Source organism: Ictidomys tridecemlineatus, unplaced genomic scaffold (assembly GCF_052094955.1).
Source record: "Ictidomys tridecemlineatus isolate mIctTri1 unplaced genomic scaffold, mIctTri1.hap1 Scaffold_46, whole genome shotgun sequence".
NCBI lineage: Eukaryota > Metazoa > Chordata > Mammalia > Rodentia > Sciuridae > Ictidomys > Ictidomys tridecemlineatus.
In genome coordinates, this window is record NW_027522984.1 from 315,292 (window position 1) to 326,955 (window position 11,664).

Consider the following 11,664-nt stretch of genomic DNA (forward strand, 5'->3'; position numbering starts at 1 on the left):
GGGGAAAGAAAGATAATTCTATTTTTCACCTGGGTGCTAGCCCACCAAAGCAAAACCCCTGAAATTTAGTTCCAGCATATATAATATATTTTTGTACTAAAATGTATGCTTCCAGCCAGGCACAGTGGTCATGCCTGTAATCCTAGCAGCTCGGGAGTTTGGGACAGGATGATCACAAGTTCAAAGCCAGCCTCGGCAATGGTGAGGTGCTAAGCAATTCAGTGAGACCCTGTCTCTAAATAAAGTGCAATATAGGACCAAAGATGTGGCTCAGTGGTTGAGTGCCCCTGAGTTCAATCTTCAGTCCCACCCCACCCAAAAATAAATATATGCTTTCAACACTCATTCACTGTAAAATTTAGGAGATTAGAAACAGAGGAAAGTTTTTTCAACTTGACAAAGAGATTCTACAAAAAATCCATTTCAGCTAACCATACACTTACTGGTGGCAAACTGAATGCTTTCTCCCAAGCATCAGGAATAATTCTACAATGTATGCTCAGTCACATACAGAAAGACAAGTAAAAATATTCATCTGAGTGTAGATTAGTGATTTGAACATGTTGGGAAGTAAATAGAGGCTAGATTTGGGCAGTGTGAAATATATGTATTATTAAACATAGCAGCAAATCTTATTATCATCCACAATTATCATACACTAATCAAAGATTTTAAAAAATTTTTTGTGATGCTGAGAATTTAACTCCAGACTTTGTGTCTTTGAGGCAATCACTCTACCAACTGAGCTAAACCCAGTCCCCAAAGTTTTTAAAAAGTGAAGATAGAGATTGTATGGGAATCCACACACACACATCAGCCTCATCTAAAATTGGGGTAAACTTTGGAAGATTAAAGTCTATATCCTTCTAAAGAAATGTTCACTCTCATAGCTCTTATACAATCTCACACTGGAATTCCCAGCTAATGTCAGAGGAAAAGAAAAACAAACAAATAAAAAGCATACAGATAGGATTTTCCCTATTTGTAGGTGCAAACGTTGACCACTGTGGTCAACACACAAGAAACCAGGCACTTTTCTAAGGTTAATGAAGAATTGGTGAAAACACATTAAAAACACAATCTAAAACTGCACAAATGTAGGCATGTGATACATTTGCACAGAGCTGCACACTCATACATATAGGCACAAAAAACAGGAAAAATAAAAATAAAAACTTAGATTGTATCAATTTCCTGTTACTATAGAAATAGGAACTTAATAAATTTATAGTCATGTAAAAAATTATCATTGGGTAAAACAGAATAAATTATACATGCAACTGCCTGATAATTTTTTTGGCAAGGAATGACCTCTGAACCTATAAATATCTCAGGATAAAAATTCAGTTAATAAATAAATAAATGTTACTTTGAATTAGTCAAAGGGGAACAAATGGAAGGGTGAGGGGATGAGAATAGAAAATACTGTAGAATGAATCACACACAACTTTCCTATCTTCGTATATGAATACACAACTAGAGAAACTTCACATTATGTCCAAACACAGGCTTGGGAAGTTGTACATTGTATGTATAATATGTCAAAAGACATTCTAGTGTCATGTATAACTGAAAAGAATACATTAAAACTTAAATATAACTAACTAAATGTGAAAATGTTGAAAAGTGAATGCTTACCCACCGGTTACTGAAGACAGAATAAAATTCTTTGATGAGCACTGTTTTGATAGTGCTTGGCTCCATAATAAACAAAACAGGCTGTCAACCATCATATATGCTGTGTTAGAAAAATAGGGCTTATTAAATCTAACAGGCCAGATTTTGCAGCAGAAATCCAGACTTCGATCCTGATGTTACCTATTCTACCTGCCTAGCCCTACAATACATAGCAACATAAAGTTCTAGTTGAGGATTCTGACCTCAGAAGACACTGCAGTCTTCATAGCATAAAGGGTAATGTAGATAAAGTAGGTAGAAAGAGACAAAATACACCACCTAAGAGATCATAATTAGAAATAGCATTGGAACACTTGTTAAATCTAGATAGTGAATACAATAGTATTGCCTACACTATTTTCCATAACTTATTTATTTATTATTTATTGTAATTATTGGTGGACAGAATGCCTTTATTTGTTTATTTTCATATGGTGCTAAGGATCAAACCCAGTGCCTCACACGTGCTAGGCAAGTGCTCTGCCACTGAGCTGCAGCCTCAGCCCATAGTCTCCATAACTTTTTACATAGCCAAATATAGGTTTGTGAAAAAAATTGAAGGCAGACAATTGAATAACTTCTCACAATTATTAAGTTTTTCAAGTGGTAGCTAAAATGGGGGATTTGGAGACCCAGTGGAGCATGTTGTATCCTTGGATCACATGTTGTGTCCTTGGGCCATGTCAACTGAGCAGAACACTCTGGCCAGGCCTGTGGCTTTCTGGGGATTGATGAGAGAAGATAAAGAAGAAGAGTCAATGTCTTCTACCACTATTTTTAGTGGAGAGCAAAATTATTACATGTCTTCTTTGGCTCCCACCAATCCCCCACCAGCTCTAAAAGAGAATAGTTGCTTTACTTAGCTGAGGCACCCTCCAATATAAACCCTATCAATTCACCAGGAAACTCACTAGTGGAACTATATCCTATGTCTGGTCTCAACATCAAATGGATGAAGAAGAGAAAGAAATGCTTTATTGAAAAGTCAACACTGAAAACTTAAAAATGGCATATGAGCAACAATAATCATGAAAATATAAAAGAAGAAAGAAAGTTAAGGAAATGAAAAAATCTGAGCAGAAATGGTTTCCCATCTGCTTCCCAGTACCTCCCAGCCTTTTGTTCAAAAGCATACATTAAATCTAAAATTTAAATAAGAGAATTTGTCTTTAAATTAAAAGGAAATCAATGGAGGAAATAGATTATGCCATAAATTTATAAGCCAATGATTTTAAAAAACAATTCTCAAATAATACATTTTATTCATCTAAAGGGGACAAAAAGAAAGAAAAATCTGGAAGATAGGAATAGCCAGGCATTGGACACAAACTAAGGCTGGAAACTCTGGGTCATCAAAAGCAGGAGAAAAGCCAAAACATGCAACATTCTCAACCTAAGTCAGACTGTAGACCCAGATTCATGGTGAGATGCAGAACCTTTGGCAGGACAAGCCTCTAAGGACTTTGCAGCACAGAGGGTTGCATCCAAAAGCTCGGGGCTGAGGTTGTCCTCATGCTTTGGGGCACCACATCATAACAAGTCTACCAAAGATAAATTTCCAGAATACTCACCCCCATGTTTTTACATACTTTTTATAACATTCTGTGTCAAAATTAGACAAACCCTAGGAAGAAGAACAAAATGAAATTACATTACTGTTGCAAATGTACTGACATTGCATTAAATGACCCAAATCTCATGAAATCAGGCTTCTTGTTTCTAACAGGTGGTTAGAGAGAAGCTCTTATTCAGAGGCTTCTGAGGAGAAAAGAGAAAATATGCAATGTTTGAAATAAAATATGTAAAGTCACTTGGATTTTCTCTATTATACATAATCAACCAATTTCCCTTGTCTATGAATACAACATGCTTCTCTTCTGCAATATTTCTTCTTCTACTTATGTTGTCTCATAAATACTTGGACCTTCTGAATTATCACCTCCATGGGCACATGAGGAAACACAGGGTGAGGAAAGTGAGTGTTTCCCAGGGCCACGCATAAACTTTTATCTCCTCATTGAGGATCATTTTAATTTATCTCAGGTTTTAACTAGAATTCTAGTAAAATTAGGGACTTAAGGACACCAGCAACCTCTTCTAGCCTAAAAGATTTATGTTATCACAATCCTGTTGTTGAGTAAGTAAGTGACATAGTGAGCAAATAAAAAGCTAACTTGCCCTATGTTGTAGCTCAACTTGGAAAAGGGAAGTTGCTACCTCTCTGCCCATAGGACACAGATAGTTAGACACTGGCTCTGAGTTTTCATCATAGAAACTAAGCAATTAATCTTCCTCATGCTAAGTTTTATTTGTAATATTTTAACTGTACAAATAAAGCATCCCAGAGGTTTGAGTGTGTCTTCCTATAACCTGCACTGAGAAAAATAAAAATCCTCTGAGAATGCTCACAGTTTGCTGAACATAAAGTCCACAGCTTACAATGTGGATGTGCCAGAGTCCTGATCTCATCAACAGAAGGGAACCTGAGGCCAGGAGGAGTTGTAAACAGAGCCCCAGGGTAAACCTCACTGTGCTTTGGATGGGGATCTCACACAGTTTCTGAAGCTTAGAAATCTTGAAACTTCTCTCATGGAGCTGAATTTCTACTTATGTAACTAAGCAGATGTTTGCAACCATAAGAGGCAAAACAGGGAGCACAAATGATACTCACCTGGCGATAATTAAGAACAGTTCCCAAAAAAAGGAAGAGGCGTTGGCCCAGGAATTCCCAGCTTTTTAAAATATACATGTGAATAGGTCCCATATCTATAAAGTGGAAGAGAAATCCAGATCAAGGGATTGTGACTGTGTGTATATAGTGGCTCAAGAGTCACTTATCAAGAATGGGAGCCATGAAGCCAGGCAGGTAACATGTAGGCCATGAATAACAACAAAGCTCCAATGGCCCTAATCATATCTGCTAATCATCTCCTCTCTCACATTCCCTGAGAGACTCCAAAAGTCACAATACTTAGCTCAGAGCAGCTAATTCCATCACTAGGCTCCCAAATGCTACAGTGAATATCTGATATAAGTCCCCAAACATGAACTTAAAAATTCCTGAGCAATTCAGCCTAAATTTCTTCTAGGTCATTTCACTCACTGGTGTCAGTTCAGGAAGATGACTTGATACCATCACGTTGGCCTCTCTAGTGGCCTCCAGTGGGGGTTGTCCCCACTCTGGACCTTCTTCCCTCAGCAGAGAGAAATATTCTCTCACTTTTTCATAATTCCTATCTGGATGCCTTTTATTGCATCCCTCGTCCATGTTCTCTTTTACTCATCTGCTGTAAGAGATTAAGAACCTTGGCATATGGGGAAACTGTTGAATAAGAATAACCAGCTGGGAAGGTATATTTAAAGATATGTGCAATCTACAACATGGATGTATGTATTAGATTAATATTCCTTCAATTGTTCAAAAAAGATGGGTCATTTTTAAACAGATTGGTTTTCACAAATACAGAACCCTAGGGTCCTATTTTGACCTTCAGAAGGAACGTGAGGAACATACCTCAAAAAACTTGCACTATTGAACAGAATAAAATTAAAACATTTCTATTAATTTTAAAATGCCACTGGAGGGAAAATAGATACAACACCTGAATACCACCTGAATACCACCCTTTACTTCAATTGTTACCACCAGGTTTATATTTTCTATTTTCACATCATTATGAATGCCAACTCTCATAAAAGTGGATTTAAGGTAGAAGTCAAAGATCTCTTTGGGGCAATGTCTTCTACTCTCAGTCAGAAATAACTGCTCTTTTTACCTGATCCATGAAACCAGGAATCTCACTATTTTTTAAATATTTGTTTTAGTTGTTGGCGGACACAATACCTTTATTTTATTTATTTATTTTTATTTGGTGCTGAAGATCAAACCCAGTGCCTCACACATGCCAGATGAGCTCTCTCCCACTGAGCCACATCCACAGCCCAGGAATTCCACTACTTAAAGGAATTCTTCTACTAGATTATTTTATTCATGCTCCTGTACTGGAATATCATGGGAAAATGTTTAAAATACAAAATTGGCTTGTTAACTTCTGTCTCTTAAAGCTGCCATTAGATTTCAAATCAAGAAAGAAACAAATCTTGACACTTATGATAACTTAAAGAATAAAAGCTCAAAATTTTTCTTAAGTCTTTGCTCAATAGTTTCATCATTCAGCAGTAGTTGCATATTTCAGGGTGAAGGTATTGAGTTTTTAGAGGGAGGACTGTTTCTCTGAAAGGGAAGAGAACAGAGGGAAGAACTGAGTTTGAGCCTGTGGTAGCACCTGGGGTGCACTTGGTACATTTTACAAATGGTGCTGGGACATGGGATGAGAAGCAGGAACCACCTGTTCCACAGGATACAAGCCTTCTATACATCTCTTGTACTGCACATAGAACACAAAAGATAGACAATGACACAGAAACTTGTGAAGACTCCTCTTTACCCCGAGAATTCTGAAAGTTTGCAGAGGGTGCATGACTTTTCAGAAGGTGTCTAGTTGTTTGTAATCTGCCTCTACAGAACTCCGGCTAATTAATCTGGGTACAAATTGAGACTCAATCAGAAGTTTATGCTCCAAATCAAATCATATCACTAAAACTCTTACTCACAGAAATGGGAATTTTCAAGAGGAGAGGAACTGGGACAGTTACTCACAGGTAGAGGAGCACCAGGCTGATTCCCAGGAGAACACAGGTTTCCATGGAAAAGTTTGGGATCAGTTCCATCACTACTTTCCTTCCAAAATTTTCTCCTCTGAGTTTGACTTCCAGCTATGTGAGCTATCTTTTCACTGGCGAAGGTGCCAAGCTTGCCTTCTGTGAGCAGCTGTGAGTCAATGAAGTCAGTCTGGCATATTTATATGCTTGGAAAGAAAGTGGAGCTGGGTGTACAGCCAGTAGAAGAAATCACCTGTGCCCCACCCCCTATTGCAGAAGCCAGGTGCGCCCTCCACCTTGGCAGTTGGCAGTGAGTCATGAGACATGCCCATTTTTATCTTTGAGCTCAGGTTTGTAAAAAGTATTAATAAAAAATTCAATGAGTTATCATTATGCCCAAATGTTATTGCTTCTTATAAGAAACTCAAGTGAAACATTGGAATTAAATGTCCTCTAATCATTTTTTGTCTCCTTGGGTTTTCTCATTACAAAACCCTTAAATTCCACCCCCAAAAAGTTATATCTAAATAACTACTCATGCACTTTCCTCTGCTTACAATGCCCTCTTGCTCAGAGAAGACTTTTTTAAAAATATTTTTTTTAGTTGTTGATGAACCTTTTTTTCCTTCTTTCTTTCTTTCCTTATTTATTTCTATGCAGTGCTGAGAATCAAACCCAGGGCCTTACATTCTAGGCAAGCACTCTACCACTGAGTCACAGCCCCAGCCCAGAAGACTCTTAATCATCCTGCAAAACCCAGCTCAGAAAAAACTTCATCTGGTAAAGGCTTTAAACACCACCTCTTCACACGGAGCCACTTCCTCCCCTGGACAACCTCTATTTTCCCTGGAACACATTTCTCTTTTTGTTGTCCTCTTTATGTACAACATTGTTGGATTCCACCTTTGTTTAACTTTCCAGAATGTGAACTTTTCTGGAGCAGGGTCTCTGTACTATCCACTATTACACCCCTAGTCCCTAGCAGAGTTCTCTACAAAGAGCTGGTATCTGGGACGTTTGGTTATTGAGTCAGGTGAGATTGCTGGGCCTCTGCAGGTTCTTTGCCTGTGTGTCTTTGCTGACCACTTAATCTTCCTGGTTTATTAATACAGAAAGATGATTTGTCTTGTTTGGGCCACCGCCACCTTCCCAGCACATTCAGGTTGTGTGCCAGTACCCAGATGGCCAGAAGTCCCCTAAAAAACGGGGTGAACAAGATGACACTGATGGATGCACTGAGTAATGTCAATCCAAGCTACGTCCTGTGCCACCATTAAGAGATCCCTGCAGTAGCCAGTAAGTTTTAGACAGATTTTAGAGCAAAGAATAACCTCTGTCTCTGAAAATAATGCATGTCCATGACCAATGGGTGTGAAAGGACAAAAGAGGAGAACAGTATCCTGCACGGCCAGGTGAACCACAAATCACTACTCACCCATCTCATGGCAGATATCACCACAGAGAGCACATCCAGCACCAGAACCCCAAAAAATGATCTCAGATTTTTCATTAGGCCAAGAGGTATCTGAGCAGGTGGCTCCCTGCTTTTTGGTAAATGTGAATGGAGAGCAGATCCTGGGAGCTGGTTTAGGAGGAGTCTTGTAAGAACAATTGTCACTTTTGAGACACTCAACAGATTCCTGATGCGAGTGATGCCATGTCTGAGTGTTTGGAAATTATACCAGTTTATCATCTCAAGTCTAAGTCAAATTCTTTGTCTGACTAGGCTGAGAAAGAGAGGTTTAGGTAACAAAGCCTCCAAGTTGTCAAAACATAACAGAATGAGAAGATATTCAAGCTGTGCTTGTGTGCTTCCTTCTCTCTTTCTTCTGACTCTGTGTAAACTGATACTCACTCTTCACCAACCTTTCCTACATCTCTGGCATGCATTCAAACAAGGAGAGATTATAGTGTCATTTGATAACTATTGACAATTAACAATCTTGAAACAGACTGAATTCAGAGGCACTCCATCTGAAATTGGGAATGACTTTCTTATGTTGAGAGTAGAAGCTGGGAGGCTTCCACCTCCCACCCTGACAGGCACCAAAGAGGATGTAAATGGGGATTTCATTCCATCTAGGACAACACAGACTAAATCTGCACCTGTGTATTTCCTGCCTTTTTTTTCCAGATTGCTCCCTCTTCAGATCAACCAAATATACACATGTATATCACCTGGCTTTTGTTTCTGTAAATTATAATTCTGTCTGTGAGATAGGTAAGGAGAAGTAATCTAACTACTTCCTCCTGGGCTGATCAAACTGCTTAAAGTTCAATACTCATTTTACCATATTTTGTCTATTTATTATGTGGATAGGCAGCCAAATCCAGCCAGCCAGAATCAAGGTAGGTACCAGGGTTAGGTTGTCAGTAACAATCTTACCATAATCCAAAATCTTTTTTATACTTTCTGCATAAAAAGAAACCTCTATAGATCTAATATAACTTCATCTTCCTTCAAATCATATATTTGACTACTATAATGAAATAGCCAGGGCTATTATTATTTTCCCCATCTTTCATAGCTCTGAACCTGGTTGGACTGGTTGGGATTTGTACCAACAAAGATGGGTTAGACATTCCATGAGATGAAAAATGCATCCAGTGCTGGACCCCAATCTATGCAAAAGTTCTTTTTCTGCAAAGGGCAATCAGAGAAGCAAAGCTTTAGCCAGGCAGAGTGGCAAATATCTGTAGTCCTAGTTGTTCAAGAGGATGAGGCTAGAGAATCACTTGAGCCCAGGATTTCAAGGTCAGATAACACAGGGAGAAGTCATCACACACACACACACACACAGAGAGAGAGAGAGAGAGAGAGAGAGAGAGAGAGAGAGAGAGAGAGAGAGAGAGAGAGAGAGAGAGAGAGGCATGTTCCTCATGAACTTAATTTCATAGAAGGTAATATCATCAAACACAAAGATATTTGCATACTAAATTTTTGCTGTGCATGTCCAGGAAAGCATTATGTGCCAGAAGACTGCCCTCATGACTCTGGCATCTCCTCTACATATTTAGTTAAGCGCTCACCACATACTTTAAAGATATGTTCTATATATTTAAGTATTCAGATGTTTAATCCCAGTTATTATTCTGGTTGCAGATAGTGATAGCAAAAAATAAGGACATAGTATAAATAAGGATGGTTCAGCCACATAAAATTAATTATGCAAGTATGAGACACATACAATCCTTATTAATATGAATGGTTTATCTTCTTTCTTGTTTTCATATGCAACACATAAAAGTCCAATCTCAGATTACATTCAGGAAAACATCAGGCTGATATAAGTGTAAATGAACAGGTGATCCACAAACTTAGTGATGTAAGGGTCCCAATCATTATGATATTTCCATTCTTTCATAATGGTAGCCCAAGTTGTTATTCCCATGGAAAGTCTATCTTGACTGGAATTGTCTGACTAAATTTCTCTTGGTGTAGAGAGACACAGAAGTGCTCTGGAATGATTTGTGTATAAGGTTCAAATTCCACAATTTATAATTACAATTATGAAAAAATGCAAGCAAGATTATTTATCTAACTTAGTTAAGTGCCCATTCTTCTCAGTTGGTTAAACTTGATCTTGCTAATTTGGAGAATCAGGTGGTATCTAAGCTTTGGTGGCTAGAAGAGGAAATAACCAACTCTTCTGGGCTAATGTATGGGAAGGTTGAGGAGCATGTCAGGTCAAAGAGACAGTTACTTTCATTATTGGACTCTTCCAATGTGTGCCTAACATCAGTATCACTGTATATTGGCAGAACTGTCTAGGTAGTGTGTTCAGGACTTGTGCCAAATTCTACCTATAAGCCAGTCATAATCCTTGCCTTTGTGAAATTTAACCTTAAGGGAGAGCAATGCTAATCAAGTAAATACACAAATAATATTAAATTACAAATTTTATTACAAAAGAAAAGAAAATTTGTTGAACTTCCCAGCAGTGTTTGACATAGGTGGTTGATGTGACAAGAGATGAGAAATTAAATCAATATATGACCCAGCTATATAATCCCCCATATTTATCCAACAGAATTAATCAACATACTATGCATATCCATGTGTTTGGTAGCATAGCATACTTCACAATAACTAAGTTATAAAAGCAATCTAGGTGTCCATCAACTGGATAAAGAAAATATTGTATATGTACTCAATGGAGATTTACTCAACCATAAACATAAATAGAGTTATGCCATTTGCAAGAAAATTAATAGAAACAGAGAATGATTTGGTCAGCTTTTTTTCTTCTGTGACTAAAGGACACAGCTAGCACAATTGTATGGTGAGGAAAAGTTTATCTAAAGGCTCATCATTTTAGATGTCTTATTTCATAGAAGGCCAGCTCCATTCCATGGGGGCTCAAGGTGAGGCAGAACATCATGGTGTAAAAATTATGGCAGAGGGAAGCAGCTCATATGATGATCAGAAGAGAGAGAGAGAGAGAGAGAGAGAGAGAGTTCTTCACTTGCCAGATACAAATATATACCCCAAAGCCATGCCTCCAATGAATCACTTCCTCCAGTCCCACTCCACCTGCCTACAGTTCCCATTCAGTTAATTCAATCAGGGACTAATTCACTGATTAGGTTAAGACTATGCTATATAACCCAATCATTTCTCCTCTATACCTTCGTGCATTGTCTCACACCTCAACCTTTGTGGAACACTACACACCCAAATTATAACAGAGAATATCATACTAAGTAATATAAGCCAGATTCAGAAAGTCAAGGGTTCTTTGTTTTTTATCATATGTGGAAGCTAGAGAGATATAAATGAAAGAAAGGGAACACAGGTAAACAGAAAAGGGACCAGTAGAGAAGTGGAATCAGTGGAGGGAAAATAAGGAGCAAAGAGAGGGATCTGAGAATGAAATAGACAGTTTATGCTATGTGCATATATGAATCTATCACAATGAAAATTACTCATCTATCTAATCATAATGCATAAATAAAAATTTTAAAACCATAAGAGAAAAAATAACTGAAACATATTAAATAAACAAGAAAAGATATATTTGGACTCACAGTTTAAGAAATTTCAGCCCATAATCACTTTGATCCATTGATTCTGGGCTGTGGTAAGGCAGATTGCCATGACAGAAGAGCAACATGGAGCAAAGTTCCTCCCCTCATGGTGATTGAAAAGCATAAGGAGGGCAAGGTAGGGGCTAGGGATTTGATAAGTTCTTCTAGGATCTGCACCTGATGACCTAACTCCAACTAGGCCCTAGGCTCCATCCTCTCTACCACCTTCTGTTAATGCCATACAAATGTGAATCCATCTATGGCTCATTCACAGATGAGATTAGGGAAGCTCATAAT

The 11,664-nt window shown here is 38.1% G+C and overlaps 1 long non-coding RNA gene across 1 annotated transcript; it reads right to left on the reverse strand.

Moving 5' to 3' along the window:
- Positions 1 to 1,638: 1,638 nt before the first annotated feature.
- On the reverse strand, positions 1,639 to 4,443 carry LOC144373674 (uncharacterized). Its single transcript, XR_013433265.1, has 3 exons — positions 4,349 to 4,443; positions 3,249 to 3,301; positions 1,639 to 1,738 (listed from the first exon to the last, which is right to left on the reverse strand). It is a non-coding gene; the product is annotated as an uncharacterized LOC144373674 (long non-coding RNA).
- Positions 4,444 to 11,664: the final 7,221 nt, after the last annotated feature.